Genomic DNA, 25652 nt, shown 5'->3' with positions numbered 1-25652 from the left:
TCCCCAAGAATACCTGTAGATTCTAATGCCAGATATGGATTCAAAACAAAACCAACAAAACGTAATTTTTAAAAACTGTGTCAACATACGCTTGTTGAAAAATTACCTCCACAGACTACAGAGATGTAACAAGGAGGAAGCGACCTTTCCGTGTAATGTCACCCCCGTCCTTTCGCAGAGGACGTTTATGGAAGGAATCAGAAAACCTTGGCTTGGAATCCTGTCTTGACCATTTCAGGTTTTAAGGGTCTCATGTGAGGGAAAAGTCCTACCACCCCTTAGGGCCTTCGTGAGTGTTACAGGAGGGAAAAGTCCTACCACCCCTTAGGGCCTTCATGAGCGTTACAGATGTTTGATGAAATTCCGTCCAAGGCTGTCATTTGCCCTTTGTGGGTTCGATGTGTGCTCTTTGTCCCCATCCCTGCCCCTTGCTTTTGATCTTTTAGGAACCCAGACACCTGAGACCTTCCATTCCCTGATCTCTCGTCCTCTCCAGCCCTGCCTGCTCGCTTGCTGGGTTGGCCATCTCTGGCTTTCCCACTCCAGTTAGGCAAAGTATCTGGCCCGGATTAGCTATGCTGTTACAAGACCTGGGCCTGTCCTAGCTCCAGGCATGTCCTCCTGAGGGTTTAAGAGGGGGTCCAGGCAGATTCAGATCAAATGCACACTCCTCTCGAAGGGTCCCATGACCTGTGTGTGCTTGGCACACCTTGAATTACCTGAAGGAGAACACTTTCTCATCCTTAGCTAATTTGGAAAATGAATGGAAGGGAAGTCCCTTTGAATTTCTGGGAAGTGTGGGGAACATGTCTGTCGTTCAGGTGTGTTCTTGGCTGCTGAGAAATCATTTTGGTTAACTTTCAGTTACTGAGATGCTGGGGGTGGTAGTAATAGCTAATATTTATTGGGTGCTTTCTGTGCGTGAGGGACCTGCCATGGGCTTTGCTTGGATCATCACATTTTATCCTCCCAGCAGCCTTATTAAGTAAGTGAAGAAAGAAAGTGTTAGTCACTCAGTTGTGTCCAACTCTTTGAGACCCCATGGACTGTAGCCCACCAGGCTCCTCTGTCTATGGAATTCTCCAGGCAGTAATACTGGAGTGGGTTGCCTTTCTCCTCTTCAGGGGATTTTCTGATCCAGGGATCGAACCTGGGTCTTTTGCACTGCAGGTAGATTCTTTACCAACTGAGCCACCAGGGCTTTATTAAGTAAGGGCAGGTGTTAATTTCTGAAGGGGGAAGCTTCAAATTGCTAAAGGTGCTGCCTGGTGTACACAGCGAACAAGGAGGCACAATATGGGAGGGCTGGTGTGATTCCAGAGCCTGGGTCTCCAAGGGGAATTTCCCTTCCAGAATCTCTGTGCATCTCTATGCTCCATTCCTTCTGTGAACTGGTGATTCAGCGTCGTTCACTTTTCCTTTGGAGTCTTTCAGCCTTCTCTCCACTAGAAGCGGTCTCCATCACTCCGGCCAAGCACAATGACTAACACAATAGGTTTTCAGTAAATGTCCAGTGGATGAGTAGCCAGTGTGGATGTTAATTGAGTACCTACTAGCTGCCAGGCCGCAGTGGGGATGGGTTCTGGAAAACGAGGAATTTAGGGAGAACATAGTTGCTATCCTCAAGCTACTCACTCGCAGATTTGTCGTGGAGAAAGCCCAGGTGCAAATGACAGACGCTCCAGGCAGGACTCAGGCCTTGGTGAGAATAAGGTCTATGTGCTTTTAGAGCATCCCAGATCTCTATGTTGGGTCACTGGGGAGGGGGCAGCAGCGGATTTGGGTGTGAGTCACAGGGGGATGATGAGAAGATTGGAAAAGCCTGCACAGCAACAGAAAAGGCTTTGCAGGATGAATAGAAGTTTACCGAGAAGACTGAGCAGTTGGAAGGATGGCGGGAGTTGAGGCCCCGGAGAGTCAGTGAGTGACATGTCCCATGTGCCCAGACACAGGGTGGCTGTAGCTGAAGCTGCAAATTTAAGAGCTTGGACCCTGGGGCGTCAATCCCAGTTCTGCGTATTATACCTGTGTTACGGATTTTGTGGTTTTGTCAATACACCAATCTGAGGTGTGTGCTGTCTCTGACTTAGAAGACAGTCCATAAATATTAGCCATGGGCATTCTCTTCACCCCGACTGTGGAGCAGTGAACTGTAATCCTGCAGATTTGAGGCCGAGAAGTGATGAGATATGTCACATGACCCTGTTCATCCTCCAAAGGAAGGCCCTTGCCCTCCTCAAGGCTTGTGCCGCCGTGCCGCTTCCGACGGGTGGGTGGGCAGGAAGTGAGACCCTGAGCATTAGGACCTCAGCTTGGGGCTGGCCCAGAAGGGTGCTTGGTAAGGGCAGCCCCGTCACTCCCTTCCCAGCTGCAAAAACTCATACCCTCATCATTTTATCTCAAAGGCCTCACACTGAAGAGCAGTCAGCCCCTAGGAACAGGGCTTTTCCAGTGAGTCCTGTGGCACCCTGGCATCACCCTGGCCCCACATCACTGCATCACGCTGCATCACAGCATTACCTGCATCTCTACATCACCCTGCATCTCTGCATCACCCTGCACCACTGCCTCACCCTGCATCACCCTGCATCTCTGCATCACCCTGCACCACTGCCTCACCCTGCACCACAGCATCACCCTGCATCACAGCATCACCTGCATCTCTACATCACCCTGCATCCCTGCATCCCTGCATCACCCTGCATCTCTGCATCACCTTGAATCACAGCATCACCTGCATCTCTACATCACCCTGCATCTCTGCATCACCCTGCATCTCTGCATCTCCCTGCATCACCCTGCATCACAGCATCACCCTGCAACAGTGCATCACCCTGCATCACCCTGCACCACTGCCTCACCCTGCATCTCTGCATCACCCTGCATCACCCTGCACCACTGCCTCACCCTGCATCGTAGCATCACCCTGCATCACCCTGCATCACAGCATCACCCTGCATCACAGCATCACCTGCATCTCTACATCCCCCTGCATCTCTGCCTCACCCTGCACCACTGCCTCACCCTGCATCACAGCATCACCCTGCACCACAGCATCACCCTGCACCACAGCATCACCCGGCATCACTGCATCACCTGGCAATAATGCCTCACCCGGTAACAATGCATCACCCTGCATCTCTGCATCACCCTGCATCACAGCATCACCCTGCAACACTGCATCACCCTGCATCACAGCATCACCCTGCATCACAGCATCACCCTGCATCACCCTGCATCTATGCATCACCCAGCACCACTGCCTCACCCTGCATCACAGCCTCACCCTGCATCACCCTGCATCACTGCATCACCCTGCAACACTGCATCACCTTGCATCACAGCATCACCTGCATCTACATCACCCTGCATCTCTGCATCACCGTGCACCACTGCCTCACCCTGCATCACAGCATCACCTTGCATCACAGCATCACCAGCATCTCTACATCCCCCTGCATCTCTGCATCACCCTGCACCACTGCCTCACCCTGCATCTCTGCCTCACCCTGCACCACTGCCTCACCCTGCACCACAGCATCACCCGGCATCACTGCATCACCCGGCAATAATGCCTCACCCGGTAACAATGCATCACCCTGCATCTCTGCATCACCCTGCATCACAGCATCACCCTGCAACACTGCATCACCCTGCATCACAGCATGACCCTGCATCACAGTATCACCCTGCATCACAGCATCACCCTGCATCACCCTGCATCTATGCATCACCCTGCACCACTGCCTCACCCTGCATCACAGCCTCACCCTGCATCACCCTGCATCACTGCATCACCCTGCAATACTGCATCACCTTGCATCACAGCATCACCTGCATCTCTACATCCCCCTGCATCTCTGCATCACCCTGCACCACTGCCTCACCCTGCATCACAGCATCACCCTGCACCACAGCATCACCCGGCATCACTGCATCACCCAGCAATAATGCCTCACCCGGCAACAATGCATCACCCTGCATCTCTGCATCACCCTGCATCACAGCATCACCCTGCAACACTGCATCACCCTGCATCACAGCATCACCCTGCACCACTGCCTCACCCTGCATCTCTGCATCACCCTGCACCAGTGCATCACCCTGCATCACAGCATCACCCTGCACCACTGCCTCACCCTGCATCACCCTGCATCACAGCACCACCCTGCATCACCCTGCATCTCTGCCTCACCCTGCACCACTGCCTCACCCTGCATCTCTGCCTCACCCTGCACCAGTGCATCACCCTGCATCACAGCATCACCCTGCATCACAGCATCACCCTGCATCACCCTGCATCACAGCATCACCCTGCAACACTGCATCACCCTGCATCTCTGCATCACCTTGCATCACAGCATCACCTGCATCTCTACATCACCCTGCATCTCCGCATCACCCTGCATCACCCTGCATCTCTGCATCACCCTGCACCACTGCATCACCCTGCATCACAGCATCACCTGCATCTCTACATCACCCTGCATCTCTGCATCACTGCCTCACCCTGCATCACAGCATCACCCTGCATCTCTGCATCACCCTGCAACACTGGATCACCCTGCATCACAGCATCATCCTGCATCACAGCATCACCTGCATCTCTGCATCACCTGCATCTCTGCCTCACCCTGCACCACTGCCTCACCCTGCATCACAGCATCACCCTGCCTCACCCTGCATCACTCTGCACCACTGCCTCACCCTGCATCATTCTGCATCTCATCTTTCATCACCATAGCCCTGCATCCTTGCATGACTTTGCATCACCAGGACCCTGCCTCACCATCACCTTGCATGTCTGCCACCCGAGGGACCTGTAGAGTAGACCCCACTCCAGCCCTACTGGACACAATTGTTGTGGTGGACCTTGGAGGTCTGTATTGTGATAAGACCCTAGGTGATTCTTAGGCCCACTCAGGTGTCAGACCTACTGGTCCAAAGAAATCTTTTGTGAGCCTAGTACTGAAATTTACACAGTAAAGGCATTTGGTAAATGTGGAGGGATTCACATGCATCATCCCCAACAGCAGTGTGTGTGTGTGTGTGTGTGTGTTGTGTGTGATGTCTGTGTTGTGCTGTGTATGATGTGTATGTATTGTGTGTTGTGTGTGTGATATGGATGTTGTAGGTTGTGTGATATTGTGTGATGTGTGTTGTGTGTGATGTATATCTGTTCTGTGTGTGATGTGTGTTGTGTGATGTATACCTGTTGTGTGTGTTGTGTGTGTAGTCTGTGTGTGATGTGTGTTGTGTGTGATGTGTACGTGTTGTGTGTGTGTGATGTGTACGTGTTGTGTGTTGTGTGTGTATGTTGCATATGATGTGTGGTGTATGTGTGATGTGTGGGGTGTGCGTGTGACTATGTTTGTAGTGTGTGTGTGATGTCACACTTGGCTTGCCATCAATGCTGTGTTACCATTCAGTTCCGGCAGAGCTCTGGAGACTGAAGTTCCCCAAGTCAGGGTTTTTATCTGGACTGTGATTCTGATGTGTTTTATATGCATTTGAATTTCTGCTGCTTATTTTCCCTCCTTTTCTACCTTCCTTCCTTTCTTCTCCTCAGTCACATTCATGTTCCCCATGCACTTTGTCTCCTGACCCCGGATGCCGGGGTGTAAGTGGGGTTTGCCTGCAGCGTTCAGGGGAAGGGGAGGAGGGCTCTAAGCTACTCTGCCTGTCCGATCACTTGCTGGATGTTGTAAACCCCTCCTGTCCTCCGCAGAGCACTGGTGATGAGGTGATCACTTCCCGCGCCTCCCTCCCTGTCTGGATGCTTGTTCTGTCATCTCTTCCCCCTGCCCCACTGCCTCCACTTTGGACTTTCCCAGTGCCCTCTGGGCAGGCAGCTCGCTGCCCAGGTTTACTTAGTGACATGTGCCCCTGTGACTTGAAGGAAAGACCTTTTCTGTGAAAGTCAGAAGTGCATTCCGGAGTCACAAGCGTGACCTCTGCGGAAGCCCAGCTAATCCAAGTATTAAGAGGAATTGGAACAAAGGTGATTGAAGTGTGTGTACGGTAGGATGTGGGGGAGGGTAGGTGCAGCGGGCTGCTGGGTTGAAAGCTGTGTCTTGGGGAAGGGAGTCCCCAGCCCTGAGAGTCCAGGACCCAAGCCCTAAAGCAAGGCCAGGTTTTGCGGTGACGATGGATCTGGAGGAGGCTTGTAGCGCAGTGGTTGAGTCCAGTTCCACCCTCAACAGCTGCGCAACATCAGGCGAGAGCCTACCTGTTTGTTGTTCAGTCACCAAGTCGTGTCCTGCCTTTTGCCACCCCGTGGGCTGCAGCGCACCAGGCTTCCCTGTCCCTCACCACCTCCTGGAGCTTGCCCAAGTTCATGTCCGTTGACTTGGTGATACCATGCTGATGTTTCTGTAATTTGGGGATTTGAGACCTGTCTCTGGGGATGTGAACATTAGTGGGGATTAAATGGGAGAATTAGAAAGGCAATCAATAAATGCCAGTCTCGTCTTCCTCCTTAATTGGAGCGTCACTCCTCCCCCTTCCCTGAATATCTTTTTTGCTTCTTCCCAACTCACTCACCTCTCAGGCTGCACGTGATCCATCCATGAAAACAGCTCCAGTCTGGCATGGAGCTCCCCAAGGTCCTGGAGCTTGCAGCTTGTGGACTCCGTCCTTTCGTTGACTATTTATTTCTCATAGCCCCGTTGCTTTAATGAGATTTGAAGCTCTTTGCAGACACGGTCCCACGTGAGATCTTGACTCTCCCTCAAAGTTACTTTCTTGGAGAACGCATGCTACCTAGATCTTCTCTATTTGTAGTTTTAAAGGGTGCATCCCACTGTCCTGTAGAGAACTCTCTCTTTAGTCACTCTTGGGTGGTTCAGTTCCATGGCACTTTGCCCCCTTTGTTCCTGGGATTTGATTGACAGTTCAGTCTTTGCTGACCTTTCCCTGAAGTTCGTTGTGGGCAGAAGCAAACAAAAAGAACTTTTAAAAGAACTTTGAATGTTTGTTATTTGTACAAGGAAACTGTTCCTGACTTCTCAGCTCATTTCAGTATCTTAACCACTTTCAGGCTGTGAAGGAGTATGGAGGTGAGCTGATTAAGTGAAAGGTTTTCTTCTATTGAAAGGTTTTCTTTTATTTCTTTTCTTTTACACCTACTACGTGTAAGGGCTTGAGTAGATTAATTCTAATTCTTCCCCTAATTGTGCAAGGCAGGACCCATTTTGCAGGGAGGCATGTGGATTCAGAGAACTGAAGTTCGAGGTTTCACAGCTGTTTGGTAATCACTGGAGCGCGCCAGGCTCCTCTGTCCATGGCATTTCCCAGCAAGAATGCTGGAGTGGGTTGCCATTTCTTCCAGGGGATCTTCGATAATTTGGATCAAACCCAAGTCTCCTATATTGGCAGGTGGATTCTTTACCACTGGGCCACCAGGGAAGCCCCTGATCTGGTCTAGTTAGTGAAAAAGAAGGCTGTTGTGAAGTAATCCTGGAGATGTGTAATCAGGATACCTGTACCCCCAAAGCTGGTGGCTGTGTCGTGGGACAACCTGTGACCAGTGTCCACATTCTACTTAGGTGAGCGCTGCCCCCAGTTTCTCTGGGATCATCTGTCTTCTCACCTGCAGGTGGGGAGAAGCAGTCAGGCATCAGTGGTTTTGGGGGAGACCCACCTCCCCTTTCCCACCCTGTCATCCCTGAGCCTGGTGGGAACAATGTGATGGACAGACATCCAGCTCTGATGAGGAGCCTCCTGGAGAATTGTGTTGTGGACGACACAAGAGACACATACCTCAGGACAAGAGCGAGACGCACTGACAGGTCATTGGGTGGGGGCGTTCTGGTCAATGGATATTGATGCCTCCGAAGTCTCCATTGCCTTTTCTAGTGATCAAACTCCCACCCTCTGCTACTTGGTCTTCCAGAACCTGTCACCCTGCCCCCAGTCTTTCCCACCATATAAGCCTTCTACGGCAGGGCAGCCTCGTGGTTAGGCAGAAAGGCCATGGGGGCTGAGTGCCTGGCTCCCATCTCAGGGTCTGACTCCGCACATGACTTTGGGTGAGTGGCTTGCCGTGTGCCAGCGTCCTCATTTAGAAATGAGTTCCTCCCTCACGGCACTGTTGACTTTACCGGAAATAACACAACCAGCGCTGTTGGAGTGAGCACGCAGGAGATCGGGTTATTACCTGCCCTTGGGCCTCCAGTCACGCGGCCCTCTGACCATGGCCTCGCACCTGGCGACTTCAGGAGCAGCTCCTCCTATGCCCAGCTCCCCTCTCTCAGTTGAGATTCGCTTCTTACTCTGCATCCCACAGGTCTTAGCTGGGCATCTCAGGCAAGTCACTTGACCTCTCTGGGCCTTGGTTCTCAGCTGTTCGGTGAGAGACCAGATTATTCCCAAGGTTTCATGTGCTCTGACATACTGGAGCCTCTCCCATTCACTGGTTCAGCCTCTCCTTCTCTGCCCAGCACCCACTACTACCCTGCCAAGGGAACTTGGATGTCACCCACGTACCCAATTACGGCCATGCACAGCCTCTGCCTGTTCGCATCTCTGGATCCCTCGGTGTGTAGCCTGGAAGCTCCTTGAAGGCAGGGATTCTGTCTTTCTTGGTTGGTGTGATTTCTAGCTCCTAGCACCGTGCCTGACATCATGAGTGTTCAGTGTACGGTTATAATTAATCACTTACTATCCCAGCCAACGTTTCAGCAAACGCTGAGTTCTCCAGGGCTGTGCAGGTCTCTGTGAACCTGGCTGAACCCAGCGTCAGAATTTTTAAAGAGTGGCTGTAATCAACATAGGTGGAAGTATTAATGTGTGCGTGCTAAGTTGCTTCAGTTGTGTCCAACTCTTTGTGACCCTATGGACTGTAGCCTGCCAGGCTCCTCTGTCCATGGGATTCTCCAGGCAAGAATACTGGAGGGAGTTGCCATTCCCTTCTCCAGGGGATATTCCCAACCCAGGGATTGAGCCAGCATCTCTTATGTCTCCTGTATTGGCAGGCGGGTTCTTTACCACTAGTGCCACCTGGGAAGCCCAAGAAGTATTAACACTTGGCCTTAGAAAGTGTGATGCCGAGAATGTAAGACCCTCCCTCACTTTAGTGAGTGGGTCGGGGTGCGGTCTGCACCTCCCAAGCAACCGTACTAGCTGATCAGGGTTGTTGAGGATGATGCTGGCCTTCTGCTGCGTAGGGAGCCCCTGTGGGCAGGTCTGGCTACTAAGCATTTTATATACAGTTTCTCCTCCATGTATGAAGCCCAGAGGACATGCGTTTCAATTCCTTGTTTTCATTCAACAGATAAGGAAGCACTTCCAAAGAGCCTAAGGGCTGTGCCCGTGGCTATCGAACAGCTGACCGCACTGGGACTCACACCCTGGTTTATCTGGGCCCCGAGCCCCCATCCTCTGAATGAGGAATCAGGTGAATGAATGCCAGGGGGTGGAGAAGGGCAGGGGGTCGCGTGCTAGAAGGCTTGGGAATTCCAAGGCAGCTGCTCTGTGTCACCCCAGCACACGCTGGAGAGAAACCGAAATGAAGCAAAGACAGAGTCTGTCAGCAGTGGGACAGCTGCCACTTGCCCTGGGGACAAATCTCCTTGATTTATCTGCCCAGGCTTGGGCAGGCTCCAGCTCTCGGGAGATCACCGAGAAATGACGCGGACATGGCTGGAGAAATTGCCACCTCACCCTTCCTCAGAGAAAGACGAGGCAGACACCTGCTTGGTAGCATCGGTGTTGAGGAATGCTGAGGGAGAGGAATGGAGGCCAGCTAAGAGGGTGGGAGCTGCACGGACTGGCTCCTCCCCTGGGGACCTGGTCCCTGCTCCCCACAGCTGCCCCCTCCGCCTCCGCTGACTCTTGGTCCTGCTAAAATCAAGCCTGTGACTGATTGCTGCTTCAAGAGAGGGGAAGACAGAGAGAGAGAGCACACATACAGAGGTGCGGAAGCAGAGAGGGCATGATGCCCAGCCAGACGCGCACCAGGAGATGCTCTCGCTCCCACCGTGGACTGTGCTTCTCTCTGGTTGCTAGTGCCAGGGGCTGCCTGACCCAGCTTCGCACATCGCCGTCTCTGCCAACCCCGATCCCTGAAGTCTTCCTGTTCCCAGAGCACCCCTCTGCACACCCCATATTTCGAGGATGATGGCTTTTTTAGTTTTTTTATTTTACTGATTTATTATTATTTTTTAAAACTTTTTATTTTGTATTGAAAAGTGAAAGTGTTAGTCGCTCAGTCATGCCTGACTCTTTGCAACCCCATGGGCTGTTGCTCACCAGGCTCCTCTGTCCGTGGGATTCTCCAGACAAGAATAGTGGAGTGGGTTGCCATTCCCTTCTCCAGGGGATCTTCCTGACCCATGGATCGGACCCAGGTCTCCCGCACTGCAGGCCAGATTCTTCACCATGTGAGCCACCAGAGAAGCCCTATATGTATTGGGGGATAGCCGATTAACCATGCTCTGATAGTTTCAGGTGAACAGCAAAGGGATATACTTGTATCCATTCTCCTCCTACTCCCCTTCCATCCAGCCTGCCCTGTAACATTGAGCAGAGTTCCATGTGAGGCTGGTGTTTTAGAAAGATGCTATCTTGGTGTTGGGTAGGACACAGAGGTGGCAACCCCCTCCAATACTCTTGCCTGGCAAATCCCATAGACAGAGGAGCCTAGTAGGCTATAGTCCATGGGGTCATGAAGAGTTGGGCACGACTGAGCGACTTCACTTTCATTGGAGAAGGAAATGGCAACCCACTCCAGTGTTCTTGCCTGGAGAATCCCAGGGACGGGGGAGCCTGGTGGGCTGCCGTCTATGGGGTCGCACAGAGTCGGACACGACTGACGTGACTTAGCAGCAGGACATAGAGGCAGGCTGTTTCTCAGTTTTCTTTAGCATTCACTGCCAGGTGGGTCGGCTGTTGGAAATACCTAGTGGGGCGGGGCTGTCAAGAACCAGATGACCTATTTGGGCCTGATGGAGGCAGAGGCCGAGAGGAGAGAGACTCAGGCTGCAAGAGAATTGGGCCGCGGGCTGTGTTTTCTTGTGGGGGCAATTCCATGTCAAATTCCATGTCACCCGGCCAGGGGTGCTTATTTGTGAAGTGTTCCCCTGAGCACCCTCCCCGGGGCAGGGTCAGCTATAAAGCAGCAAGGCATGAAAAGACACGGCAGGGAAACCTGGAAAGGTCCGTTCCCAGGCCCGAGGGGCTGGTTCCATGTCTTCAGTATTCGAGCAAATGTGCTTTCACAGGAAGCATTAAAAAAGGTGTTAGTTAACTTTTTAAAAACTTATTTATTTGGCTGTGCTAGGTCTTAGTTGTGGCATGTGGGGTCTAGGTCCCTGACCAGCAATGGGACCTGGGCCCTTGCATCAGGAGTTCAGAGTCTTAGCCATTGGACCATCAGGGAAGTCCACTAGTAAACTTTTATTGAGGCCGTGTGCATTAAAAAGCACATGTATCATAAGTATATAAAACAGCTTGATAAGACATGCAGTGTAGCATCCAGTGGGCACTACTGAGAAGCCCCCTCCTGACCCCTTCCCGTCACTGACGGTCCCTTCCCCCCTCACTCAGATAAACCTTGTCCTGCCTTCTAGCAGCGTAGATTAGGTTGACATGTTTATGTTTTTAATATAAATAACATCACAATGCATTCCCTTATGTCTGGATTCTTTCACTCAAAATTACATTTGTGAGATGTATTCACAGGCTGTGTGTGGTTGTAGATCATTTTCATGGCTCTGTAATATTCCTCTGTGTGTGCGCACGCATGTGTGTGTACGTGTGTGTGCGTGTGTGTTTAGAATCCATTCACCCAGTGGCAGGCACCTGTGTAGTTTCCAGTGTGCATGGCTATTATGAGCGGTACTGCCACGAACATCTGACAGCTTATCTTTCGGTAAACACGTACACATTTCTGTGAGTTTATACCTAAGCGTGGAATATGTAAAGCATATACTCAGCTCTAGTGGAATATGCAAGACAGCTTTCCAAAGTGGTTGTCTGTCTTTCTTCAGAATGTCTGTGCACCAGGTTGTATGAAAATTCCACTTCCCCATTAAGGCTAATCCTGGGTATTGCCTGTCTCTTTTATTTTGGCCAGTCTGTTACAAAAAGAGGAAATGACCTGAAAGGACTCACCTGGCAGAGGAAATGCAAATGCTCCCCGGGAGAGGAAGGTTGCTGTGTGTGATGGTTCTAGAAGCCGCAGTGTGCAGCGCCCCACATCCGGCATTCTTTCCCGTGGAGACCGCGGTGGGGCTGTCTTCTCGCGAGAACAGCGGCGATGCCCCTGCCCCGTGTCAGGGACCACCGTTCGGGTGCAGTAATACCCAACAGACCATGCATAACTCTTCCCCAGGTGACAGACCTCTAATGCACCTGACCCCAACAAAACAAACTTGGCTTCAGATTTGCCCGTGGGCCTCAGTAAATATTTAACAGACTGTGTCCCCCCCCCCCCCCCTTTTCTTCCCTGCGGGTAACTGGGGCTGGTGCCATAAATCGCTGCTTCCCTTCCTGCCGTAAGCAGCCGCTTAGCTGACAAGACTCCGATCCTGACTTCCTGGTGCGATGCCACTCCTGGGCTGGCAGCTCTTGGTAGTTTCGCTGGAAACCGAGGAGGAAAGATGGGTGAGTGGGAGGGGTCCTGTGACTGACTGGCCTTGGCTTGACGGCAGCCACCTCCCTTTGATGCATGATATAAGGGCTGACCTTGAGCTCTTCGTGTGTGCCTGCCAACATGCTGATTTGTGTTGATTCTTTCATGTCAGCAGCACAAAATTTTCATGAAGTGAGTAGTTGTGGTTTATTCCCATTTTACAGACAATGAAACCAAAGGTAAAAATGCTTCCCCAGAGTAACCCAGCTAGTAAGCTTGGTAACTTGACCTCAAGCTCTAATGTTTAGCCCACTCTCCTGTGCTTTAGTCACGTCCTGCGTGTGTGCTCAGTTGCTAAGTGGTGTGCGACCCCAGGAACTGCAGCCCACCAGGCTCCTCTGTCCATGGATTTCCCAGGCAAGGATACTGTAGCAGCTTGCCATTTCCTCCTCCAGGGGATCTTTCTGACCTAGGGATTGAACCCACATCTCTTGCACTGGCAGATGGATTCTTTACCACTGAGCCACCTGGGAAGGCACATACGTTTTGGCATAGGGGCTGATATTTAGACATGTAAGCTTCCTTTTGAACCCATCTTTCTCTTGGGTCTAAAAGCTGTGTCAGGTAGGTTCACATGGAGCAAGAGGAGCTCACTCTGTGACCTCTGGTCACCGAGGACTGCTTAAGGCTGAGGATGGATGCCCTTTATCATGGTCGCGACAATAGATGGAAAAATGACCCTCAAAGATGCCCATGTCCTCCTCTCCAGAACTTGCGATTGTGGTACTTACATGTCACAAGGGACTTTGCAGATAAGATTTAGGCTCAGGGCCCTGAGACAGATTATCTTGGATCATCTGTATGGGCCTAGTGTAATCTCCTTAAAAGTGGAGGAGGGAGGCAGAACAGTCAGAGGAGATGAGATGATGGAAACAGGTCCAAGAGATGCTGTGACGGAGGCAGATGGAGGAAGGGGCCACTAACTGAGGAATGTGGGTGTCCTTTAGAAGCTAGAAAAGACAAGGAAACGGATTCTTCTTAGAACCTTCAGAAAGGAACATAGGCTGGGAACATAGGCTGGGAACACCATTTTTATCTCAGTGAGACCTATGTTGGGCTTCTGGCCTCCAGAGCTGTTAGCTCACGGTGTGTTGTTTCACACCGCTAAGTATTGGAAAGTCTGTAATTACAGCAGTGGTTGCTGTTGATCATAATTGGTGTAATGGTCAAGCTCATGGGCTTTGGAGTCAGGCTGCCTGACTTCAGATCCTTGTTCCGTGATTTTTCTAGCTGTGTGACCTCGGGCAAGTGGCTTAAGCTGTCTGGGCCTCAGCGTTTTCATCTTTAAAGTCAGATAAGGGTGTTCTATATCACACGCTGTGGTGAGGATTAAAGGGGATTCTATGCATGTGAAGGGCTTTCCTGGTGGCTCAATGGTGGAGAACCCGCCTGCCAGTGCAGGAGATGCGGCGGATCCCTGGGTCAGCAAGATCCCCTGGAGAAGGAAATAGCAACCCACTCCAGTATTCTTGCCTGGAGAATTCCACAGACAGAGGAGCCTGGCGGGCTCCTGTCCGTGGGGATGCAAAAGAGTCGGACATGACTTAGTGACCCAGTGACAGCAACAGCAATGCATGTGAATTGCCTGGAAATAGGTTTTACCCATGGATCAGGGTGCAGACGAGGGAGACAGGTTGTCTGGCCTCAGATTCAGGTTCTACTCGTACTAGGTGTTTATGACCCTGTTTCCTCATCTGGAAAATAAAGGCAGGAGTCCCAGGGAAGTTGGGGATTGTATTAGATGGGGGCCAGAGCTTGAAGCAAGGTGAATAACTGCTCTTCCACAAGGGCAGTTATTGTTATCATGGGTGGGCTGCTGGCTTTCAGGCCCCAAACCCTAAGCATTGTGGATCCATCTGTTTATCAGTTATCTTTAGAGTAATTCGAATATGCTGGGTTGAAGTCCTCTTGGTCTCCCCTTATAGCTAGAACAGTACTGGGTACCTAGTAGGTGCTCAGTAGTTGCTGAATGAATGAATATCAAAGGAAGAGGCCCCAAGCTCTGCCCTGAAGAGGCTCACAGTGCAGGACAAGGCCTGGAAGGGTGCCAGGCCTTCCTCGTTATCTTTAAAAAGAAACAAAACAGAGAACTACTTCCTACCAGCTGACCCCACACCCCTTCAGCTGGGACCTCTGGGCCCTGCAGGGGAGCCCAGGGCTGTGTGCCAGGCCTGCCTGTGCTGGTAACTCCCCAAGCCGGCTACCTAACCCTTCTGGTACTCACTGTCCTCCTCTTTATAATGGGCGTACCTCAGCCCCCCTGCTGCCCTTGGATAGTTCCTAAGGAGGAACCCTAAGCAGTGAAACCCCATTCCCTTTGCAGGAGGGCTTTGGTGCCGGTGGGAGGTGACCCTCCCCCTCTTCACCCGTATTTAAGTGTCAGAGTTGCAGGGCATTATTTTTAGTGAGTTTCCCTCTTCGTGCACGTGTGTGGGTTAGTTGCTCAGTCGTGTGTGACTCTTTGTGACCCAGTGGGCTGTAGCTCTTCAGGCTCCTCTGTCCAGGGGATTCTCCAGGCAAGAATATCACATGGAATTGCCATTCCCTTCGCCAGGGGATCTTCCCAACCCAGGGATCGAACCCTGCAGGCAGATTCTTTACTGTCTGAGCCACCAAGGAAGCCCCTCCTCTCGCTCTATTAGGTCAGATACAAGGAAGGAAGGACAATTGCTGCTCTGGGTCCATGATTGTAACGAGATTGGTTTTCCTCCGTCTCATCCCCAGGCCTGATCTTTTGACCAGAAAGGAATTAAAAAGAAGGTCCCTCATGATGGTTGCACCTGTCAGCTGCAAGGAGCTTCCTTTAAGGGTCTTCTGAGTCTGTGGGTAAACTCCAGAAGTTGGTGATGGACAAGGAGGCCTGGTGTGCTGCAGTCCATGGGGTTGCAAAGAGTAGGACACGACTGAGCGACTGAATTGAACTGAGTCTTGTGGATGTACAGCGATTCTCAGCCGCCTTCATGGGGACTGATGCTGGTGGAAGCAGGCTCTCCAGAGACACACACCAGCCACATTTCTGGATGCTCATGGTGGTTTTAGGAGGGCCCTGGCTGAGCACCTCCTGGATTCCTGCAGCCTGGATGAAGATGGGAGACAGAGGACCGATGCTTCCTGCCTTTCTCACTGACGGGAACTTGGAGCTCTGCCAGCTCCCCCGGGGGCTGCCTCTGAAATGTAAGACCCACCTCCTCCTTGTACAGGTATCTTCCATGTATTCGGTCCAGCACCCACCTGGGCTTCCGTTGCTGCTGCCCTGGCTGGTGGGAGAGGTCACCATCATGCAAACGGCTCTAGCCGGAAACCAAGAACCACGTGTCAGCTGGGTGCCTTGGAGCCGGGGGATCCTGGGCTGGAATCTGTAACCCACATCCACCTAGTGACTTGGGGACAAAGTGACCGCTGGGTTCCTTGCTCCCCTCTCCTCAGTGGGGGTGACGTATCATAGTCCTTCATAGGATCAGTGTTGAGGATCCCAGAACACTTGTGTGTGTGCGGCCAGCCAGCATCATGCCCAGCACACAGCTGACGCCCGGCCTGCGATGGGAGTGTTGCTCGTGGTTGGAGGGAGCTTGTTGCTTGGGCCTTGGAAATCTTTCTGAGCAGAGCCAGGGGTGCTGTGCTGGCCTTTGAACCAGGCGCTGCTGGCTGGCGTAGACAGTTGATCAAAGGTCTCAGTCCTCAGAGCTGAGGAGGGCTGAGTGCCCGGCTGGCAGTAGGCGAGGGAAGGGAGTCTTGTGTCTGTGTGAGGGAGGTGGACCAGGCGACAGAGGGTTCTGGTGGTTCTGCAGCTGTGACGCTGATGACTGAGGGATGTTGCCTTAGTGTTGGGCTGCCCAGAGGAGAGTGGCACCTCTAACAGCCAGTGTCCCATGCGCTCAGGTCACCCGGGGCCGCCTGGCACTTGCCTGCCGAGAAGACGTGGGGCGGGGCCTGGGGTTCCGTTTTGGTTGGGTTCCCGGTTCTGCTCACGCCCGCGGCACTTCTCAAGTTTCCCTGACCTTCTTGTGGAAATGACGTCCCTCTGGTTACTGCCTACTGTCCCAGCCCATAGCTCCTCCCTGTGTCGAAATATTATATCCATCTATGCAAGGTGTTTGATTTCTTGTCATCCTCCCATCCTAGGAAGTCGTCCGAGGTTGAGAGACATGTGTGCCTTGCTCACAGCTAAACACACAGCGGGCCCCTTATTCAGTGCATCGGAATTGATCAGATCAGATCTGAGTCGGTGCTTTTCTTTCAGCTTCTGTGAAAAGGACAGACGGAAGGAAGACACGGTTTTTGAGCATCTGTAGAACTTAACCAGCCCAATAGTTCCACTGGGTAGGCAGTGGTGTGCCCAGTTCACAGCTGAGAACTTTGCCCAAGGTTATTTATCAGAAGGCAGAGGAGGAGGGTGTGTGTGTGTGTGGGGTGGGGGGGGGGGGGCACTGCCTGCAATGGAATACTCTTAGGGTCCCTAGGTCCTTTTTGTCATCTGGAGAGACAGACTATAAGTATGAACTCTGTGCACCCCCAGGGAGGAGGCTCTTGGTCCCCTGGGATTAGGTGTGATGGGAACTCAGTGCAGCCCCGGAGGTCTGCTGGGAGGAATTGACAACACAGCCTGACAGGTGCTCTGTTCACTGCTGTCCATGGCCAAGCAGGGCAGGGGGAGGAGTCACCCCGGGATGGGGCTCTTGAGGGCCTGGGGGGATTTGGAGGCTTGGGAGGTTTGGCTGGTCTTGCAGTGGCCTTCAGAGCTGCCCTGGGGATGCGAGGTGAGTGTGGACACCAAGGCACAACCCTGGCCCTCCACTTCCACCATCACACCCCCTCGCGTCTCTCCTGCCATCTCCCCCCAGCCTCCCGCTGCAGAACAGGCGCCCTCGCTTATCACACGGCCTGCAGCCCTGCTTTTTTCTCCTTTTATCAGTGACTCCCTAGAACAACCCCATTGTGGTGGTCTGGGGTTATCTCAGGCTCCTCCCAGGAGGGGGTGGCGGGGCTCGGGTACCCGAAGGCACAGAACGGTCGCAGCGAGAAGTGAGGTGCCCACTCCCCCTCCCTTCTGGCTGCTCCGAGTAGATGCCCCATGTCTGCAGGGTTGCTGCATGCCGTGGGCACGGATGTCCAAGTAATCGCCATTTGTTAAGCCGTGTCCTGTGCAAGGCATGTGGCAGACCTTACTCCATTCCAACCCCAGACCAGACCCATGGAGTCGGCACTGCAGCAATCGTTTTTGGTGCCTGAGTAGCTGGGGGCCCAGACTAGCGAAGCAGGTCTCCCCAGGCTCCACAGGCGGCACCGGAACACAGTTGTCACTGATTGGAGAGCCTCGGGGCCATCTACCTGGGACTGAGCGACACAGCTCCTGCTCCCTTCTTGCCCCTCGCCCCACCCTGGCGACCATGTGACCTCAGGCAGGTCCCCTCTCTTCTCTGGGCCTGTTGCTGCCCTCGCGGGTAGGGAAATGTCTAATTTCTAGCCTGAGTGCAGAGGCAGCCGAACTTAGTCTGGGATGACAGGTGTCAGCCAGGAGGCTGCTGGGCGGGCCAGCCCCCGTGGGCCCTGGCCCATCAGGCGCACGGTGGAGGTGCTGCTGGGCCCGGCAGCAGCAGTGGTGCCGATGCTGCCACCAGAGCTGCCATTTCCCGGTCCACGTCGGCTCCTCTAGTTTTCCTTTGCAGTCGAGTGGCCACTTCGCATTTCTGCTTGGCCTGATCAGGATCCCCTGGAGGAGGGCATGGCAACCCACTCCAGTATTCTTGCCTGGAGAATCCTAGGGACAGAGGAGCCTGGCAGGCTACGGTCTGTAGGGTTGCAAAGAGTCGGACACGACTGAAGCGACTTAGCTCACACGCACACAGCCTCCTCATCGTGCAAGTCTGTCTTTAGCTGCTTGGAAGAACCCGTTTCTCTTTGAACCCTCTTATCCCAGGCTTTGAATCCTCTTAACCCCAGACCACCTTCTTTTTTCTTTTTTTCAAATTTAATTAACTGATAGGCCCCTGTGAGGACTGGAGTTGAGGGAGAGGGTCTGGGGCTGCCCCCACATCCACAGACACCCCAGCCGGCATTTCTAGACATGGCTTAGTAACCTGGACCTGTTCCCCATAGTGGGGCTGGCCTGGGCCCCTGGGGTCTGCCCAGGCTGGGTCTAGACTGACCCAGTGAATAGCCAAGGGGTTGCTTAGTGTTTATCAATGCCTAATCAGTCTTCCAACCCAGGGAAGTGGTGGCACCTCACGTGAAGAAACTGAGGTTCAGAGAGATCCAGAGAACTGCCAGACTTGTTTCAGGAGAGTGGAGAAGCTGGTATGTAGCCTCTGATATGTCAGCTTTTAGCCTCCCTGCTTCTGCTTGCCTGGTGGTTCTCATGCATGCAGTGAAGTGTACAAGATGCCTCTAGCTTATATGGGAGGCAGACTTTTTAAAAAACCATTTTATGTTTATTTTCATTTGAATTAGAAAAAGAGCATGCCTGTGATTTTGCAGATATTACTGCTTAAGACGTATTAATAGTTATGGAAGTTGGGAAAGGTCGGTTTGGCAAAAAGGTTGAGGTGGCAACACCTGGACGCAGCCCTCCTGCAGGGAGCTCAGTTCGGAGCACATATCCTTGCTTTCACTGGTGGCACTTGGGCTGTGTGGCTTCGGCCACATCATGGGAGATAAGGGGTCCCCCAGACTGACCGAGTGGCTCTGTGTCCCGCCTCATGCCAGTTGTGATGTTCAGTCCACCATGATCCTCCCTAAATCCAGAAGATTCATGATGAAGTGATTGCACAGCTCAGTCTGAAGCTAGACTGAAAACAAAAGGAATCGTGAATGATAGTGCTGTAGAATCCTGTAATTCTGCTTGAACTGACAGTGACTGCTGATCTCGGCTCTGCCAACTACATTCTATTTATTGAGCACCAAAGTTTTCAGATCAGCTCCTGTATTACTCTCTGAGATTGGATTATGAAATAGTAAATATTGCTACATGCAAATCAGTCGACTCATTCATTTTTTTTTCCCACTCATTTCTCCTCAGTAAATAGGGGATAGTATTACCTACCCTGTGGGTTTATTGTGAGAATTAAATAAGAGACTATATTGAAGGGATTACTCAGTGCCTGACATATGATCAGCACTCAGGATTCTTAGTTAGAAGATCAAAACATACAGACCTACGGAAATAAAGACCATTGAGGATTCATGAGTTACTAACATTGAACATTAAATTTAATTCTGACTTCCTGGTTAGCACAACATACTGAGTCTAAATCAAGGTTTGGCAAATCTTTTGTTCCAAGGGCTAGGTAGTAAATATTTTAGGCTTTGTGGGCCGTATGGTTCTGTCATTACTAGTCAGTTCTGCCTTTGTGTCTGGAAAGCAGCCATAGTATGTAAATGAAGGGGCATGGCTGTGTTCCCATAAAACTTTATTTATAAGAACTGGCAATGCGCCTACAGGCTATAGTTTGCCCCTTGGTCTCAATGAAAGAAACCTGTTTGTTTTTGAAAAGGAGAGACTCCTCCTGGATCATAAACACTGAGGAAACCTTGTTACAATATGTAGTCTTTTGTATGAGGCTTGTTAAGCAGCGTATGGATGATAGGGTTTTCATTCACACTCTGAGTTCTCTTCCCGTCTCTTCCCGTGTGGATAGCAGACGTTTGTTGAGGGCTTGCTGTGTCCCAGCCTCTGAGGCTGGCCCATAATAAAACCCACAGACATGTGCATTTTGGCAGGGAGTACCGTGTTAGCAAGGGGCCATCTTGGTGGCTCTTCAGGGTGTCGTTTTTCTTGAGCTCCTTAATGTTTTATTCTCGAAAACATCAAAATTGTACAAAAGTCAAGTATCATGAATAGGGTGTCATTTCAGAGGAGTGTTTTCAGTGTTGGATACCCTGCCCCATCCTGGAATTCCACACAGGCCTCCATGCTAATTTCAGTGGCAGGCCCAGACCCCAGGATCCTGCCTCTTAGGGTGGTGGGGAGCAGCTGGGACATTCTTGCCCTCTTTTGGCTAAGCACTGCGGTTTTTGGAAGACTATGGTTTTGGAGCAAAACACAGCCAGGTTGTGAAGCTTTGCTGTTTCACAGCTGTGTGACCTTGCTGTGGTTCCTAAACCTCTCTGAGCCTCTCTTTCATCATCTGCAAAGTCAGAAGCATCATGCCTCAGAATCTCTAGTTCATACCAGAGTTTTTGCTCTTCCAGTGTCAGTTCCTCCCTGTGGGAGGACAGAGGCTGCTGGCCTTACCCTTCTCTCCTCCCAGGAAACCTGGTCCTGGCTTTTTCAGCTGGAGCCTAGGGTGTGAGAATGGCCGTGCCCTCCTCCTGGGTGAGTGTTTAGTGTAAAAAGGCTTGAGAAAACACTGGCCTGCGGAATTCCGAAGTTAATGAAGGGGGCAGATTCCAGGAGGGTCTCTGTTTGACCTCTCACCCTTTCCCCAACACCCTGTTATCCCTGAGCGCGTTCAGAGGCAATGGAAGGTTTATAGCCGCTGCACAAAGAACTCTCACGCAGTGGGGCAGGACCGTGGCCGTGGCCCCTGGAAGCCAGGGTCAGGGCGTGTGAGTCTGAGCTTCTTCGCTGGTTAACCTGGTTAATGAGAAAGGCTTTGGGAGTAACCCAACAGGGCAAGGAAGGCCATGGTGAGGGGGAAGAGGGGCAGATGTGAAAAACTTGGGGAATGATATTCAATTTCTCCAAAGGAGGGCCTTAAAATAAAAAATGGAGCTTTTTTTTCTTTTTTTTCATTATTCTGACATTAGAACCCATACAGTCTATTCACTTAGGACTACTGGGGTAGGATAAAGAGAACAGGTTTGTTGTGTTTTTGTTTTTTTTTAATAAAACATTTATTTAAAAAATTTTATATTGGAGTATAGACAGTTAACAATGTTGTGATAGATAGCAAAGGGCCCCAGCCACACATATACATGTATCCATTCTTCCCCAAGCCCCCCCAACTATCCCTTCCCCGTGAGTAAAAGAACAGGCTTCTGTGGGTGGTTGCAGTTTCAGGAGCTGTTCTCTACTTCTGCTTTTGAGAACTTTCTGAAAAGGCTTCAGAGGCCAGAGCTGGGCAGTGATGTGCATAGTTTAGGTGTCGGAGGCCAGAGTCCGGCTCTGCCTGCGTCTGCAGCCCGGGGACTTGGTGACTGTGGTGGGCCCACGAGGAGCTTCAGGGTCTTAGCTGTGTGCTTGTTTTCCTGTCTGCCCCAGCTGTCCTCCCTTCCCACCTGTCGCCTTGCTGGCACTCACGGTGGTAGGGGAAAGCTTGGTCCCCCGTCTTGTAAAAGTGTCAGCCATGCTAGTAGCTGGTTGTGTAGGGCAGTTGCTCTCAGTGGGTCTTTCCCTCCCATCTACCTCTCTGCTACTCTCTGTGACTCCGCATGGGCTTGGGGTTTCTGGGGAGAGGGCTCGGCTCCACCTAGTTACCAGGAACGGCCCTGACCCTCCCCTCCTGCCCCTGTGGAGGCTTATCTGGCTCCAGCCCAGAGCAGCTGCTCCCCGTGAGGTCTCTGAGTCACTCTGAGTTTCAAGACTGGGTTTAGCAGGTAGTCGAGGACATAAACAAATACACATTAGCCAGGACAAGCTTCCAGCCCTCTGCTCAGCCAGGGGCCCTGGAAGCTCCTTGTTGCACGTTCAGGGAATATGAGAATGGCCCTGATGGAGACATGCTGCAGCGGGGTGATGGGGGCATGTTAGAGAACCTGGTGTTTGCTGGCTGTGTGGCCTTGGGTAGGATGCTCGGCCTCTCTGGGCCTTCCTTGCCTCCTCTGGGAAGCTGGTTATCATGAAAATGAGATGACCTGAGTTGTAAAATCTGGCCGGGGGTTAGTGCCCCCCAACCTCGGATCCCGACACATACAACAGCTTTTCGAGGCAGGTTGCTTTTGAGACTGCCCTGTTTTCCATGCCATTCTTGGACTACTCTGAGGCTCCAGCTCCTCATCTTTCAATGAGGGGGTGTGCCTTGCCTTGTGCCCCTCACGTGCTTTTTGAGAGGACCTATGAGTCACCTCTGGGAAGGTGCCCGAGAGCTAGGCAGCCTGGCCGTGTTGCTGAGCTTTACACTCCGGTTCCCCCCGGAGGGAGCGTGGTGGGGGCGGAGGTGACTGGGTCCAGCACATTCCTTAGGGCTAAGGCCAGGTGGCTGTGGACCACCGTGTGCTCAGGACGCAGGCAGTGCTGCCTCCCTTTAAAGTAGCAGAGCCCTGGGGGTCCTGTGGGTGCCCCCAGCTCCCACTCTCCTCCATCCTTCTCAGTGACTTGCTGGACTTCAGAATCTGCTGAGTTTGGGGAGTTTCTTTGTATCATGTGAATCACCCAGGTCTGACACACAAAACGAGAAGCCACAAAGGACCGCTCCACCGCGGCCCTGTTCCCACCCCCAGGACTCAGCTCAGTGCAGTTCAGTTCAGTCGCTCAGTCGTGTCCGACTCTCTGCGACCCCATGAATCGCAGCACGCCAGGCCTCCCTGTCCATCACCATCTCACGGAGTTCACTCAGACTCATGTCCATCGAGTCCGTGATGCCATCCAGCCATCTCATCCTTGGTCGTCCCCTTCTCCTCATGCCCTCAGTCCCTCCCAGCATCAGAGTCTTTTCCAATGAGTCAACTCTTCGCATGAGGTGGCCAAAGTACTGGAGCTTCAGCTTTAGCATCATTCCTTCCAAAGAAATCCCAGGGCTGATCTCCTTCAGAATGGACTGGTTGGATCTCTTTGCAGTCCAAGGGATTCTCAAGAGTCTTCTCTGACACCACAGTTCAAAAGCATCAATTCTTCGGCGCTCAGCTTTCTTCTCCAGGATCAACCAGTGGTAAGTGAGGAGGCATGTTTGGTTTGAGTCCTTGCTTTTGTATATATTAAGAGAAAACTAGAGATAAAGTGGATGTTGGTGGGGACTCTTGTGTTCTGTTTCCTTCCCTTCATAGAAGTCCTGCTCTTCTGAACGGGCTACAGTAGGTCACCTTCTTAAGCGTGTGTGTGTGCTCGGTCACCTCGGTTGTATCTGATGCTTTGGGACCCCGTGGACTGTAGCCCACCAGGCTCCTCTGTCTATGGGCTTCTCCAGGCAAGAATACTGGAGTGGGTTGCCATGCCCTCCTCCATCACCTTCTTATACTTGGATTACAAATCTATTTGGAGGGCATTTGGAGGCACGCTTTGTATATTTGAAATTCTCGTGGAAGTGGCGTATAAGTAGGGGTGTGATGGCTGCAGCTTGCTTCACCCCACTCCCTGTGTGATGCTGGTGATGCCATTGCTGTGTATGTTCCTTCCTGCCCCTCGTGATGGATTTGGGTTATTCGCAGGTTCGAGGGGCAGCCCTGGGGTGAGCTTCCTTGCACACATCTCTGGGTGCACACATGGGGGTCCCCAGGAGGATAGGGCACTGCGAAGGCACACTTTCAACCTTGCCAGAGGTTGCCACGTTGCTTAATTGTCGGAACTGTTTGCCGGGTGTCTCCCCGGGAGCCTGTGAACCCCTTGGGGTGGGGTCTGTGTGATGTCCTGTATCTCTATGCTAGGTTACACTGTTCCCACAAGAGCCTTGAGAGCTGGAGGAAGACAGGAAAAAAGAATGCCCAGCTGATGCTTGTGGGGTTCATGGAGCCACCCCTGAGTTTTCCTTTGCTCCCTAGTGCTGCCTCCACATGGCTTTGAGGTTTCAAGTTGACATTGCATTTGAATTCAGATAGCACTGGCATTTTGCATCCTCCTGAGGATGACACACCTGTTCAGTTCAGTTCAGTTGCTCAGTCGTGTCCGACTCTGCGACCCCATGAATTGCAGCACGCCAGACCTCCCTGTCCATCACCAACTCCCAGAGTTCACTCAAACTCATGTCCATCGAGTCGGTGATGCCATCCAGCCATCTCATCCTCTGTCGTCCCTTTCTCCTCTGCCCCCAATCCCTCCCAGCATCAGGGTCTTTTCCAATGAGTCAACTCTTTGCATGAGGTGGCCAAAGTACTGGAGTTTCAGCTTTAGCATCATTCCTTCCAAAGAACACCCAGGACTGATCTCCTTTAGAATGGACTGGTTGGATCTCCTTGCAGTCCATGGGACTCTGAAGAATCTTCTCCAACACCACAGTTCAGAAGCATCAATTCTTTGGCGCTCAGCTTTCTTCACAGTCCAACTCTCACATCCATACACGACTACTGGAAAAACTATAGCCTTGACTAGACGGACCTTTGTTGGCAAAGTAATGTCTCTGCTTTTGAATATGACACATACTTCGATAGAAAAAATACAGTTATGGTGAAAAGGAAAATTAGTGGAGATTCAGGCTCAGACTTCGGTATGATGAGGGGGTGAGAGAGGATTATGGACACGACTGGGTCTGGCGTTCTGTGTTCCCATGTGTCGGGAGGAGAGAGGCATGAAGGGGAGGACTTTTCTCTTGCTGCCTGGAGAAGTGTTCCTGATGCTCCTGAGTGTGGATCTTGTTCCCAAACAGTCCTGTCAAGTGGTCAGGTCTGGCTTGGTGGGCATAGTGGGTGTCCGCGTGTCGACACTGATGGAACAGTGCGTGCGTGTTTGTTACCCTTTATTGTTACCATGTGCCAAGATTGAAATAATCCTCCCAGCCACCCAGCAGGTAGAAATGCTTTCTGAGTCTCACGTTACAGGTGTGAACATGGAGGCTAACGTTCAGACACCCAGCGAGTAAGGCTGCAGCTGGGATTCTGAGCTTTCCGGGGATCCTGTTCCCTAGGCTGCCTGCTCCCTGCCCCAGAAATGTCAGATTGTATCGCGGGAAAAGTCAGGCCTCAGGTCCCAGATGGACAGAGGGGCCTTGCGGCGGGCCTGGCTCTCTGTGCCTGATGGAAGTGGCAGCCGCCTGCTCTGTTTACAGTCCCTGGTTCTCCCCGCTACCTTATCTCCAGAAGTCATGACCCGCTGGCCGGCACTCGGGGAGGACTGCACAGGAAGCTGTACCCAGCTCTGCTGGCCTGCCTGCGGGTGCCTGTCAGCCCGGCTGCCACAAGGGAGGAGGGCAGAGTGGGCAGGATGGGTGGGGAG

General features: G+C 52.1%; 1 long non-coding RNA gene across 1 annotated transcript in view; it reads left to right on the top strand.

Annotated features, from left to right (window-relative positions):
- Nucleotides 1-12095: 12095 nt before the first annotated feature.
- LOC128059472 (uncharacterized) overlaps nt 12096-25652 on the top strand; it is a 160772-nt gene continuing 147215 nt past the window's right edge. Inside the window, exons 1-2 of the long non-coding RNA XR_008200594.1 lie at nt 12096-12606; nt 15359-15808. This is a non-coding gene — a long non-coding RNA (uncharacterized LOC128059472). The remainder of the gene's footprint in view (nt 12607-15358; nt 15809-25652) is intronic.

Source organism: Budorcas taxicolor, chromosome 14 (genome assembly GCF_023091745.1).
Source record: "Budorcas taxicolor isolate Tak-1 chromosome 14, Takin1.1, whole genome shotgun sequence".
Taxonomy (NCBI): domain Eukaryota; kingdom Metazoa; phylum Chordata; class Mammalia; order Artiodactyla; family Bovidae; genus Budorcas; species Budorcas taxicolor.
Note: the sequence above shows the minus strand (reverse complement) of the source record. Positions and strands in the feature narration are given on the sequence as shown.